General features: G+C 40.0%; 1 protein-coding gene and 1 long non-coding RNA gene across 2 annotated transcripts in view; one reads left to right on the plus strand and one right to left on the minus strand.

Annotated features, from left to right (window-relative positions):
• Positions 1–14,897, plus strand: part of LRP2 (LDL receptor related protein 2) — a 229,106-nt gene that overhangs the window by 20,850 nt on the left and 193,359 nt on the right. The gene's annotated exons all lie outside the window — the stretch shown is intronic.
• The window catches only part of LOC108516840 (uncharacterized), a 46,954-nt gene continuing 37,147 nt past the window's right edge, over positions 5,091–14,897 (minus strand). Inside the window, exons 4-5 of the long non-coding RNA XR_001881939.1 lie at positions 8,945–9,183; positions 5,091–5,173 (exon numbers count right to left, since the gene is read on the minus strand). This is a non-coding gene — a long non-coding RNA (uncharacterized LOC108516840). The remainder of the gene's footprint in view (positions 5,174–8,944; positions 9,184–14,897) is intronic.

The following is a 14,897-nucleotide window of genomic DNA, read 5'->3' on the forward strand; positions in this document are numbered from 1 at the left end:
AGCATTTGGAGGGCAGAGGACAGGAATGCTAAACCATTGCAATACACAGGATAGTTCCATACTACAAAGAATTGTCTGGGCTCAAATGGCAGTAGTGCCTCTGTTGAGAGCTCATCTTGGTTGATAGGAAGTGAATAGAGAGGCAGGAAGGGATGCTATTGGTAATAAGAGCGGTCATACACTGAAACTTACTATATGCCTGGTATATAGTCACCATAGCTATAGCATTTCATTCTATGACAGTCCAGGGAGGTATATACCATTACTATCCCCTTTTTACTAATGAATGAACTAAGGCAGAGTAGGATATTTGGCTCTGGGCCTCGCGTATTTAACTCTAATGCTCTGTTTTCCCACAAGATTTATTTTCTTGTAAATTTAAATTAATCAATAATAAGAGGAAAAGGAGAACCACATTTACTTTGTGCTTTATAGTTTGTTAAATATCAGAATATACATCCTGGAAACATTTCTGCCAGTTTAGCAGAATATTGACAAGTTATCACCTTCAAGCATTTTTTTTTTTTTTTTTTTGAGACGGAGTCTTGCTCTGTCGCCCCAGGCTGGAGTGCAGTGGCCCAGGATCTTGGCTCACTGCCAAAGCCTTCGCCTCCGGGTTACGCCATTCTTCTGCCTCAGCCTCCCGAAAGTAGGCTGGGACTACAGGTGGCCACCACTCAGCCCCGGCTAGTTCTTTTGTATTTTTAGTAGAGACAGGGTTTCACCCCCGTGTTAGCCAAGAATGGTCCTCGATCTCCTGACCTCGTGATCGGCGCCCTGTCTCGGCCTCCCAAAGTGCTGGGATTAGCAGGGCTGAGCCAGCCCGTGCCCGGCCCAAGCATTTTTTAAAATATGGAAAATGTTGGATGAAATTTGTTTAAAATTAAGATGGCTTTGCTTTGCAGATTGGAAGAAACTCTTATTTGATGAAAAAACAGTTGGTACTCCATAAATGCCTGGGGAATTGAATTGGCTCTATGGAGGCACTTAGTGGCTTTAGAGGGTGTCATAGATCTTGCAAATTTATTTTATTTTATATTTTTACTTCACATAAAAGCGAATCTGCCTCAAGTACAATCTTTGTCATTTGAAGACGTGCCAGTGACATTGATGAGGAATATGGCTTTTTCTTGGACATACCTTGCACTTCCCTGTTTCTGTGCCAGTTCTAGTTTGTTTCCTTTGTGAGGCATCTCCTCCCCTCAGATCCATCTATCTGTAGCTTAAATGCACCTTCCTGTACAGGACCTTTCTTGACCTCCACTGAATGTTATCTGAACCTCTCTTACAGCATGTCTCATCATGCCATGAGATACAATCATTTGTGTATGTATTTTATCTCTTCCTCTAGAAGAGTACCACATTTTGGAAGAGGCATAGAATAGGACCACTGATGCTAAGAGTATGCCTAGCTCCTCTGGGCTCTTGTGTCTGGCACAGTGCCAGGCATAAGCAGGCACTCAAGAAATCTTTGTTTAATAGAAAGTCAAAAGAACAACATGTGTTATAGTAAATTCCATCACATTGGGGAGGTAATAGGCATGTTCTACTCTGGGCTTCTGTTGCAGAGAGGATTTTATTTGGCTTGCACAAGACAAACATTTAATTCTCATATAACCAGCAGTAGAAGGCTGGTCTGGTGCTTCCATGATACCAGTAGAGACTCAGGCTCCACTGTACTCTGCAGGTGACTCCCATTCCTGAAGTCACCTCATTGTCGAAAATGGCTGGTATAGCCATAGCCATCCTTTCTTTATGCCAGGTAGTGGGATTGCAGAAGGACAAAGAAGGATATGCTTTCTCTGTTTAAAGGAGACTTTCCAGAAGTCCCACACAACACGACTGCTTGCATTTGATCTCATCGATTAAGACTTAGTCCTATGACCACATTTGGCTGAAGTTTGGAAAACGTAGCTTTTTAGCTCAGCACATGGTTCACCTGAGTAACGCTGGGTTCTATTACTGAGGAGGAAGAGGGAAATGAATGTTAAAGTATGCTACGACTGGTCCTGGCCAAAGCTGGTTGGGTGACACTGGGCATCTTCTCTTCAGCTTTGAGCACCACATTTTGGGAAAGGCATAGAAAATTTGAACCTTATTTGAAAGAGAGAAACAAGAATGATGAGAAAACTGGAAACAATGTTATGGGGGAATGATGGAAAAACTGGAGATGTTTCTTTTGGACAAAAGAAGAATAGGGGAACAATGGCTAGCTCTCCAAATATTTGAGGAACTATTATATGAAGAAGGATAAAACTTATTCTAAATGACTCTAAGAGATGGGAAATTGTAGATATATCATATGCACTAAAAGAATGCTGGAATTCAACTTTAAGGTCACTTTTAATCTTTGACCTTATATAGTACAGATGCATACCATATAGATGTATCCGTAAGTTTGTGCTTTTGAGGTTAAAATTGCTTATTCTCTGGTTTCTTCATATTGGAATTCCCTTTACCCGAGGATTGCTATGGGGACAACACCCTTAGCAGTCTGCATTTTGAAAAGCTTTGGACTTTTCCTTTAGTGAGATGTGGTCTCTATGTTTCCCCATGCTTGGCCTTTTCAAAATGTCATCAAGTCAGAAACAATTTCCAAATTTATCAGAGTGAAGTGAGGAGAATTTTAAAATCATAGATACTAGTAACGGGTTAGTAATTCTATATTGTATAACTCAGTGATTCAATAAATATTGCCACTATCAACTTCTTTGGATTAAGATAGCTATGTTTAGGCAACTGGTTAATGTTATTTAGTTAAGCATGTGTTTTTTAATTATTACTGAATTTCTTAAACACCCTTGAACTATAATTGTTGAAAATGTCTTAAAAACACAGCTAGTATCAACCAGAGAAATAATTTAGCAAAGAGTTACTTTATTTCACTAAGTAATGATATATTTTTGAAAGTATGTGGAATGGATGTGTGCCTGTAAACTTGACTATCTTTGTGAATTAAGTTTTATTTTTCTAGTTCAATTTTACCTTGAATATGGATATGTTGTTCTTTTGTGAATCTCAGTCATCAGAAAGATTTAGTTGAGGAGAGAGTATAGTGTAAAATAAAAGTAATAATAAAATTTAGTAATAATAAAATACTCAAATTTCTGTATTAAATTAGCTTTTGGGGGAATGAGCTACATAATTAGGTTATTTTAATAGATTTTCCAACCAGGTAGCAGATGATGAATATAGAAGAGCTATGTATATGTATAAACTCTTATATAAGCAAATATTTATGAAGCAAAAAAAAAAAAAAAAAAGCCTGTAGAATTGAGAGGGAGACAATATTTGGAGTTTAAAGGATCAGAAAACACTAGCCTAAAAGTAGTATCAGTAATCAGTTTTTATTAAACACTTACTGATATGCCAGACCCATAATCCTCACTCTACCCTCATATTAATGTTATGAGTAAGAGCTCTTATTATCTCCATTTTTAGATGAGGAAATTGAGGCACAGAAATTAAAATGGCTGTCAGAGAGTTAGTAAGAGGTGAAGCAGTGGTTTGAACCCCTAGTATATGACTAGAGGGACTTCACCCTGGACAGTTAGTTGGCTTCTAAGCAGTCTTCGCATGCTCTTCCCCTTCCTCGCCCTACTGTAATATTATAGTAGTTTCCCAGTAGTATGCAGCCATCTGGCTATCCAGATTTTCTCTCTTAACCTTCTGTGGAAAAGCTGTTGACTTTCAGATATGTTGGGCAGAATGGAGGAAGGAAAATACAGACTGTTATACTTGGAGAAATAATGATTTCATATGTAGCAGTAGTTGAATCAATAGGTGGACGAATTTACTGAAACTTCTTGAGTTAAGCCAGTGATGGTAAACAAACACATGGCCAAATGAGCACTCTATAAAAGTGTGCCTTCTGGAATGCATATTGTCTTGTCTTTTCTTTTCCCTTCCTTCCTTCTTTCCTTCCTTCCTTCCTTCTTTCCTTCTTTCCTTCCTTCCTCCCTCCCTTCCTCCCTCCCTCCCTTCCTCCCTTCTTTTTCCTTCCTTCCTTCCTTTCTTTTTTCCTTCCTTCCTTCTTTCTCTTCCTTCCTTCCTTCCTTCCTTCCTTCCTTCTTTCCTTCCTTCCTTCCTTCTTTCTTTCCTCTCCTCCCCTACTCCCTCCCTCCCTCCTTCCCTATTTCTTTTTCTCTTTCTTTTGCTCTGGGTTTGCTCTGTCACTCAGGCTAGAGCACAGTGCAGTGGCATGATCATAGCTCACTGCAGCTTCAAACTCCTGGGCTCAAGCAATCCTCCCACCTCAGCCTCCTGAATAGGTAGGAATACAGGTGTGCACCACCACACCTGGTTAATTTGTTTTGTTTTTGTAGATACTAGCTCTCACTATGTTGTCCAGGGTGGTCTCAAACTCCTGGGCTCAAGGGATCTTCCTGCCTCAGCCTCCCAAAGTGTTGGGATTTTAGGTGTGAGCCACCATACCTGGCCTCAAGTCTGTTTCTTGATCAGTACGCCTGGTAACATTGGGCTCTCTTGTGTGCATATATGTAGATGTACATGCATACATAACACATATTCCACTTTAGGTGGAATGGATGAATATTTTGTTTCCAGTGGAAGGAGTTCTTTGAGTTACAAATAGTAGAATAAGGGCTTTCAGTTTACAACAGAACCCAAATGACAGTGTTTCATTAATCATGTTCATGTGTTAATGAATTCTCTTGAGACCTTTGGAGTCATTGCTTTTGCAATATTTCCTTAGGGCCTTTTTCTTCAGTCCAGATTAATCTAAAATACATTGTGCTGATCCAGAGATGTCACTAAATTCTCCTGAAAGGCCCTTTGACTGTATTTGGACTGGCCTGTGCTTTTATGGAAAAATGCTATCTCACTGCTGATGAGGTTTCTGGCATTAGCAAAGATGGCCTTATACATGGTGCCACAACCTATGTGGTACGATGTTAGGAGCCCTGATAAGATACTCTATTCCCCTACAATCTGCTCCATCAAGCCAGTGAGGAAGGTATTTAGGCATTAGGAATACCTGAAATGCCACAATTAGAAAATTCATTCCTTGGAGGGCTTCTGTTTTCTGCTGAAAGTGCAAATACCCGTAGAAGGCTTTAAGAATCACTCACCTTCCTGTGAATAAGTTCACCTGGGAGCAGATTTTTGGGGCCAGGGTCACGAGCCATGAAAACTCGAGTCATGTTATGGGGATCTGAGGGAGAGAGAAGGAAAGGATTTTAGACAAGGGTGGGGAAGTCAGGCGGAGGTGGGGCCATTTAACTAGATAAGGCTCTAATCGTCTCATTCCTGGACTATCAGAACAGCCTTTTAAGTTTAAGTTGCTTTTCCCTCTTTGTAACCTTACTCACTAAACTTTGTGAAGTGTTGAGTGCTTATAGTAAACAGAGTGAACATAACTCTTCCCAAGGAAGAACTGGCTGACTTTAGTTTCTTGGTTTCTGGAAGGAGATGGGATAGTTGTATTGGCTTGCTTGAGGATAGCCAAATGGTTGTGGACAAGAGGGCTTGTTTCCTGACAAATGTTATTCTGCCTTAAGAGTGCAAAGATAAATAGTCTACCAGAGCTTCAGTACCTGTTCGTTGGGTTGCATTTAGTTTGGAGTGTTTGCTCTGTGCAGTGGAGAATACTTTGGAGGGTGGTAAGGTCTGTCTGTTTCATTACTGAAAAAGAATAGGAGTGGGGTCATGGCAATGGGGTATTTCATTCCTCTCTCTCTCTCTGTGTGTGTGTGTGTGTGTGTGTGTGTGTGTGTGTGTGTGTGATGGAGTCTTGCTCTGTCACCCAGGCTGGAGTGTAGTAGCCCAATCTTAGCTCACTGCAGCCTCTGCCTCCTGGTTTCAAGTGATTCTCCTGCCTCAGCCTCCTGAGTAGCTGGGATTACAGGTGCATGCCACCGCGCCTGGCTAATTTTTTTGTATTTTTAGTAGAGACGGGGTTTCACCATGTTGCCCAGGCTAGTGTTGAACTCCTGACCTCCAGTGATCCAACTGCCTCGGTCTCCCAAAGTGCTGTGATTACAGGCACGAGCCACTGCGCCTGGCCTCATTCCTTCTTTTGCAGGGACAGGATGTCTAGGTTTATGTAAATCTATTCTTATTCAACCAGAAATAAGGTAACAACTTAAGATAATATTAAGTTTTTCTTTGAATGAATTAGAAAGGAATTATTTTATGTTATTTTAGTCAAAGAATATTTTTACATTTGATGCATTCTTCTGTTATATAAGAGAAAGTTTAGAGAATTAGGATAGTGAATATTTTTAATGCTTTTTTTTTTTTTGAGATAAAGTCTCACTCTGTCACCCAGGCTGGAGTGCAATGGCACTATCTCGGCTCACTGCAACTTCAGCCTCCCTGGTTCAAGAGATTCTCCCACCTCAGCCTCCCAAGTAGCTTGGACTACAGGTGCGCGCCACCGTGCCTGGCTAACTTTTTGTATTTTTAGTAGGGATGAAGTTTCGCCATATTGGCCAGGCTGGTCTTGAACTCCTGACCTCAAGTGATCCGCCCACCTTGGCCTCCCAAACTGCTGGGATTGCAGGAGTGATCTACCACACCTGGCCTTTAATGCTTTTAGGAAAAATTTGAAATTAATTCTTTTAAACATGGGACCTGGAGAATCACTGAACTTTTTTTTTTTTCTTCTTCTATTGAGACAGGATTTCTCTCTGCTATCTATGCTGATTATGGACTCCTGAACTTAAGAGATCCTCCTGCTATGGCCTCCCAAAGTGCTGGGGTTACAGGCATGAGCTACTGTGCTGGCCAGACTTTTTAAATGGGAAACTTTTTAGCTTGGTTTCAGTAGATTAATCCTGAATTTCTTTATGTCCTCAATTCTATGGCTTATGCCAAGGCATGAGTTGAGGTTAACAGAACTCCTTTTATGATAATAGAAAGATAACAATGTCCAAGTTTAATGTACAGTATAATGACTTAAGGTCCATTCTGGGAAAGCCTGTATATTTATCATTAATTTCTTTTTGGTGTTGGAATTATACACCTACAGTATTTCATGTAAAACTCCAGAGGAATACCTGAAATATGAATTATTTACAATAGACAAAATAATAAAAATGCTCATTGTAGGAAGATAGAACAATATATAAATGAGAAAATCAACATAAAAATACATAAACAAGAAAATAGCAAATTGGGAGCAAGCTTGCTTTTGGCTCTAGTTTGACCTGTGTTTCTTAGAATAAATCTTGATTTTCACTCTTGCCCTTGACCCAAGACTAGGTCAGTGGAGGCAACCACCACCATCTGTGCTTTCAGCGTTGAGCATCCTACCAAGGAAGGTGGCTTAGATTTTGAAAGTTTCTCTCAGTCAGATAGTAGGGGAACAACTCTTAGAATGTTAGATGAGTGGTGGCAATGCCCCGGAAGGAACTACTTTTCATGGAGGGACGGCTGCGCTTCAGGCATTGTGCCAGAGGTTTACAGGGACCTCTTTAATCCTCACCATAACCTGATTTTGCAGGTCAGAAACTTTGTAGGTAAGAAAACTGCACACTGTATCAGTTTAAATTCAAGTTCACCAAGCTAAACCAGTTCAGTAACAAATATTTATTGAGTGAAAGTTCAGTGGTAAATGAGACACAAACAGTTCCTGCCCTCATGGAACTTAGAGTTTGGAATGACATAGGGACAGTCAGTGCTTTGCCAGAGTTGAAAGCCATACATCTCTTGGCTTTTTGGCTATTGTTTTTTCCATTGTTATTCTTCTCACTTTAGCCATTCTTACTGAATTTAATTTAAATTTTACTTAATTGTTATAATGCCTATGGATCCATGTTCTGTGTATTAGCTCATTCATGCTAATTCAAGACTGTAACTATAGGTACCCAACACTCAGAATTGAGATGGTCACTGAAAACTCTATTCTTGACCAACTCTCTAATATCATTTTATTTAATTGCCTTTTAAAAAAGTATAATACAAACAAAACTCCAGTAAGCAAATGGCTTTAATTATTTGTGGTCAGTTAGTAGAGATTTTATTTCTGGTTTAGTTTATTACTGAAGCCATACTTTTTTTTAGCATTAAAATTCTAACATTTTATATTTATAATAGTGACAATGGTTTTTTACTGTAATTACTAATGATATTTAAAGCACAGAGTAGGCAAAATCTTAGGAAATATACTTTGCTTTTTTTCCTTCCATTTCTGACAGTCATTGCGGATAAACTTGTAATTTTATTCATGTTGCTACTAATATGGGGACATTATAAATTTATCATGTCTGTGCAGAAACCTGAACACCACTTTATTACACGTGGGTATCAGTTGGTGACAATGTAATATTGTTGATTCTGTGTCAACAAGCTATTGGATTGTTTCAAGTCATCACAATCACATTATAACACGAAGTGATGACATTGGCAGAGCCTGAAAGTGGTTTGGAGGCCTGCTCATGCTATTTGAGCCCAGGCATAACAAACCAGGGCCAAGGGACTTCTGGCGTAAAGATAACCTGCTGGTGAGGCATGTTCTGAAGTTCTTTTTGCTCAGTCTGTTAAAAGCAATATAGTAGGGGAGACACAGGAAATTTAGTGTCATTCTACCATGAGAGTATTTGCAAATATAATAGGTCCTTCTTTATAGATTTACAAGGCAATGATTTGGTGTTACATTTGTTTCTGTATAGGGAAATTAAAATCATGATTATGCTATATTAGTAAATCGCTTCTAATACACATTACAGTTTTTGATTGTAAGGTAAGATGTACTCTTGTAGCCCTTTTCCCTCCCTCCCTCCCTCCCTCCCTTCCTTCTCTCCTTCCTTCCTTCTCTCCTTCCTTCCTTCCTTCCTTCTTTCCCTCCCTCACTCCCTCCCTCCCTACCTGCCTACCCACCTCTTTCCTTCCTTCCTTCCTTCCTTCCTTCCTTCCTTCCTTCCTTCCTTCCTTCCTTCCTTCCTTCCTTTCCTCCTTCCTTCTTTTCTTCCTTCCCTCCTACCTTCCTTGTAGATCTCTTTGTTATCTTTCGGACATCATCTTGGTTTCACACATATATTCTAACACACCATATATAGTTCATTTATTGAGGGTAGGCTGGGTACTAGGAGGTCCTATAACAGGCCCTGGGAATACACTTCGTCTCATCTGTTCTGTTCTTTATAGTTCATATATCCAGGTCATGGCAGGAGAATTTTGAACTTTCTGCTTATAAAATCCTTTCCAAGGCATAACTTGTCACTAAAGGGGAAAATACAAAATATTGTGTGAAACAACAGCAAAACTAGTTTTAAAAAAGGGAATGATATATTACATTTTATTAAAATATTGACTTCAGTTTACTAGATGTTTATCAGTACTTACTGCCCAAGAAGAGGCTTTTAAACTTACTGTTGAAAATCTTTTTGGCACTCTTGCTGCACAATATTTCTTAATAGTTTAAGAAAATTCTTACTCTGTTGGCAGAAGCCATACATGACCATCACTAAATGGTCAAGGTTGAGGCATGCCTGTGTGTGTGCAACTCAGTTATTCATCTAACGAATGAACTGTGGATAAAGTGTAGTGTTTGTGTGAATAACAATGCAGTGAGCCTCACCATCACCAAGCATAAACATTTCTGATAAGAGTTGTCATCAGAGTTGCTTATTGATGTTGAAGCATTGATTTCGTTAGAGTCAATTATATATATGTGTGTGTGTGTATGTATGTGTGTGTGTATATATTTATGTATATACCTGATCTCTACTTTCTGAAAATTTACACATTTAGAATGGAAGTTATTTAATTCCTATCACGTAACTTGTGACTTATAAGCCCACTTAGCAATTACATACTGCTTCAGTCTGAATTTGGGCCATAGCCAAATAAGGGTGAGTTGCCATTTTGTACAAAATTGAGGTTGAGGTGCAAGATGCCAGGTGTCATTTAAACCAAGGTTAGGATGCAAGATACTAGGTCTTATGAAATTTAGTGTCTGGACACTGATTGCTAACCTTAACGTCTCTCCTTTCTGCCCTCTCTCTTTTTCTCTCCCTTTTCCTTTTCTCCCGATTTTTGCCTCTTCTCTCTCTTCTCATGTCTTTAGAGCTTGTTGTAACTATTGCGATAGTCAAGAACTAAATAACATGGAGTTAGGGAGAAGGAATACAGCAAGGTGTTTGTATGATTCAGTCAGGAAGGTCCATTTAGTGGTTATAAATAATTTAGCCTATTACTATGGGGAATTACCAAATCTACCAATTGACAGTCAATTTCTTCTCTTCTTGTTGCTATTATCATAATTTGCAGTATCAAACTATTGTTCATTTGATAACCTGGTGATCTCATCTGATTATTAAGATGACCAAAATGAAAGTGATGCTTATAGCTTTAACATATCCATGTCAGTTTGATTTATGGTTCAACACTTGGACCTAATTAACCAGAAAAACCCTAATTTGATGCTATCTATTAATGCTAGTCTGAAACACCATTCAGAAGCCTTAAGCAAGAAAGCTGCCTTTCTAAAGTCTCTCTTGTCATCTATTTCTCATGAATGTCCATTTTCTTTTTCAGCGTTTGATTCCACTCAACCATTTTCCAGTAATTTATATTGCTAATCAAAAAGCCGTATAGGAATTCTCTGGGTGATAGGGACTGGAAATGTGCTCTGAAATGGGAATGATTTGTAGTTTTTGCACAGGGTGTGTTAAGTCATCAGGTGCTGAAGGGCATGCTATTCTTGCAAGTAGTTTGATTCATTGGGTCCTTATTTACCTGGGCAGGCAAGCCATCTTAAATTTTCTTCTGTTTGGATAGTGCTCTTTTCAACATCCTGTAAGTGTAGCTCTTTTGCCATGAAAGATGTAAATAACCAGTTAGTCCCTAGTGGGGATCGGGGGCAGAGGAGATGAAGGTCCTGGGCTTAGTTTCCTTCCATGTGGAGGGAAGATTCCTCTTTAGGAACCTCAGTGACTTAGTTGATAGAGGAAGCACTGCATGAGCTATTCAGGGGGAGCACAGAAAAGACATACAAATACAGTTTCAGTGCTTTGATGCTCGCTAATAGGAAATTTTCATTGCTCGGCGTCCTTAGTAAAAACTTGGACATTCTTTTGAATGTCTGGGCACTTGAGTGATTGTCAATTTATATTTTTATTTTTTTGTGAGTGTATGCAGTTGGGGTGGGGAGAAATTATTATTTTTTGCTCTGATAATGAATACGGATGGTAAAAGTTTGCACCATAACGCAGATGTGTTTATGACTGGTTTTCATAGCCACAATCCTTTATATTAATGATGAACTACTTGAGGATTTCAGATGCTTGTGTTTTTCCAGTGTGGTCCCTTCCCCTTGAAGGGGCAGACATGTGGACGTGTGATGGAATGGAGCATTCCAGGGTTAAACAGGCCTTTCTGGAACTTACATTCTTTATCACACTCCGAGGGGAGTTCGTTTCCAGTTGCTGGTACTAGCAGATGCAGCGTGCAATTGCCCAATCCTAGGTGCTCTTATTGATGGGTGGGGAGGAGTGGGATTGCTGTTTAAGAAATTTTATTATCTTTAGAAGGGAAGAATTTATTATGGTTTTTTTTATGGTCTCTTTCATGTGGGCTAAGATAATTTTGAGCTCTGACTGTCGAAGCTGCTTAGAGGTTCTGAGTTGTTTTCCACTGGGGGTGGTACTGCCACTCTCAAGCGGCATGGACGTGCCTGGGAGTGTGTTTTGTCACAGTGATGTGGCGGGGCACTACTGGTGTTCCACAGGTGGGGGCCAGGGATGGTGTATATACTGCTTTGCCCAAGACAGTTCTGCAAAGTGAGTAATTATCCCAACCTAAATGGCGATAGCATCCTCCGAAGAACCTCTGAGAAGTGTGACTTTGCTTATAATGTTCCGTAGTGCTGATGGACTGCCTGATTGTAGAGGTGAGAGGTGCATAATGAAAAAACAAGTGGGATGTGAGAGCCTTGGGGGCAGGGAGAAAGACAGGTGACTAGTGTTTAAATGGAAACGGAGAAGGGTAGCTCAGTTATAAATGGCTCAGTTTTAATCTCTCATTGCTCAGAATTGAGAGGCTGCTCAAGTAGTACATCTCATTCTGCTGCCATTTGGTTATTGGAAAGGCACATTATTTTAATTACTAAGCAAATATTTAAGTAATCTTTGAGATCAACTATCTTGAGAGCTGACTGGATTCTGTGGGCTGGATACGCAGACACGTCCAGCTTGGAGAGGATGGTGGGGGATGGTCACTAGGATGTTGTTGGCAATGCCCTAAGGCAGTGGTCCCCAACCTTTTTAGCACCAGGGACTGGTTTCATGGAAGACAATTTTTCCATGGACAGCGGGGTGGTGGTGGGGGAGGGATGGTTTTGGGATGACACTGTTTCACCTCAGATCATCAGGCATTAGATTCTCATAAGGAATGCACAACCTAGATCCCTCTCATGTGCAGTTCATGGTAGGGTTTGTGCTCCTATGAGAGTCTAATGCAGCCACTCATCTGACAGGAGGTGGAACTCAGGCAATAATGCTTGCTCACCCACCTCTCACCTGCTGCTATGTAGCAGGCCACGGACCAGTACCGGTCTGTAGCCCAGGGACAGGGGACCCCTGCCTCATGGAACCTGTTGGTAGTTTGCCATGCAAGTAGACCTGCTTTGGATCCTCCTGGGGCAGCTGGAGGGGCTGCAAGGTGAGACCCTTCTCTGCTAGCAGCCTCTTGGTGAAGCACCTACCAGCCTGCTCACTGGGCTCATGGTTGTGGTGAGGTTCTGGTGATTGAAGTGGAGCTCCAAGCTCTTCTCATGGTCAAAGTCTGTATGCTAGTTCAGGCTTTACCTACTCAGAGTGACCTTCACTTTTAACACAGTTATTTCCTGAGTAATCACCCTCATACTCACTTGATAATCACTTTTTGGCTTGGCACTCAAAGCTCTTTTTTCTCCATCTTCTCAGCCTTGTTGCCTACCACTCTCCAAGAGGTCCCCACTGCTTGGGCCACACTTATTTGACCCTCACACATGCTAAGCTTCTGTCAAGTTTTTTTTTTTTTTTTTCTTAGAGACAGGTTTCACCATGTTGGCCAGGCTGGTCTTGAACTCCTGGCCTCAAGTGATCTGCCCGGCTCGGCCTCCCAAAGTGCTGGGATCACGCCTGGCCTGTCAAGTTGTTTTGACCCTACAGACAAAGCCTGGTCTCCCTCTTCATCTCCCCAAATCTTGCTCATTCACAAAGACCCAGTGTAGTCTTATAATTCTTCGTGAAGACTTCTCTGATGACACCAGCCTGCAGTGTTATTTTTTCCCCCCAAGGCCAGTTGTTTTTTTATTATCTCCATTGCTTATTTGGAACCAAATTGTCTGTTGTCATATGGCATAGCTTTGGAGTCAGACTGCCTCAGTGTAAATCCATGCTCCACTACCTACTAGATTTGTTCAAGTCTCGTTGTCCTCATCTATGAAATGGGGCCATTGATACCATCTCACAAAGCTGTTGTGAGGATAAGTAAGGTAATGCATGGGAAACACTGAAAATATTGCTGGCAAGTTCTGGGTGAACAGATGCTGTCATTTGCTTTGCAGGACATGAAATGATGAAATAAGTACAGGCTCTGGAATCACACAGGTCCTGGGGCTATATCAGGCTTTGACATTTTTTACCTTTGTGGCCCTGGGGGAGTTGGTTAATGTCACTGAGGCTCAGGTTCCCCTTCTGTTAAATAAGTATAAATCTCACATCATACAGTTCTATGAGGATCCAGTGAATATGTATAAAGCTTTATATATTGTCTAACACATAGTAGGTACTCAGTAAACAATATCAGCTATTGTTATTGCATGGATATTTAATTTATAACATATAAATCACTTTTGCCACCACTAAACTTATACGCTCTGTCAAAAAGGAACCATATCTTATTTTTCTTTGTTCTTCCACTGATCCTCAGACAACTGCACATAGTAGTTATGAATTTATTTGTGGCTTTAGTGAATCTGGCATCATATTCTTTTGGTCCTTATTTATTTATTCATTTATTTTTACACTTAAATTATGTCTACATGATAATGCATCAACCTGCATTGTGGGTTTTGTCCCCAAATCTCTGATTTCTTGAAATGTCCTTATAGTATTGTTTTGCTCTAAGAAAACATCAGGACTCTGAAACAATAATTGGGACAAAGCAGTCTATTCAGTGGTTTATAAACTGGATTAAAAAAAAAAAAAAACCAAAAGAATTCCTGCCACCTATTTGGTGATCTGTAAGGAAAACCAGGCAGTTAAAATGTTGCACAGAAAGAGAATGGTTGGTTTGCTGTCTTGTCTTGTTTCAGTTTCATTAACTGAATCCTTGACTATTCTATCAATTTGACACTAGACAGGGTAGGGTGCTCCATATAATTTGCTACCTTTGGCTATCATCACTATAGTGTAAAGTTTTGGAAATAAGCCAGTGACCCTAAATCTTCAAAAGGGGACTGGCCTTGTTTATGTGGGCAAGGTATGGGAATTGTGGTAAACTGTCAGCCAACTTATGAATATCAGAAGTATGTCTATCAATACCAAAGGAATCAAAATTAAGTACGGAAAAAGTGAAGCAAAAATTATGGATAAGTTAAGGAATTGCCTCTTAAATTTGTTTGTTTCTTTGAGTTCAGTAAAGGTGGGACTATTAAAATGTGATTTAGTCGTACACATTTTTAAAAAGAGGACTGTACCTCCTCAGGTAGACCAACTGTTTGGAAGGACCAGTATGTGTTAAGAGGATCTAGTGGGGAAATAGGATTTGCCATAGAAATTACCTTACTCTGTTAACTTTGGACAATGTTCCATTGACTACCACTTGCCTTTATCTTATAAGAAGAGAATTTATGGAAGGAAAAGGAAACTTAAAAGGAAAGGGTAAAAGAATGAAACTGCTATTATTATGACTCAATGTTTTTTTTTTCTTTCTTTTTTTTTTTTTTT

The sequence above is a fragment of the Rhinopithecus bieti genome, unplaced genomic scaffold, assembly GCF_001698545.2.
Source record: "Rhinopithecus bieti isolate Rb0 unplaced genomic scaffold, ASM169854v2 scaffold_37314, whole genome shotgun sequence".
In the NCBI taxonomy this organism is placed as follows: Eukaryota; Metazoa; Chordata; class Mammalia; order Primates; family Cercopithecidae; genus Rhinopithecus; species Rhinopithecus bieti.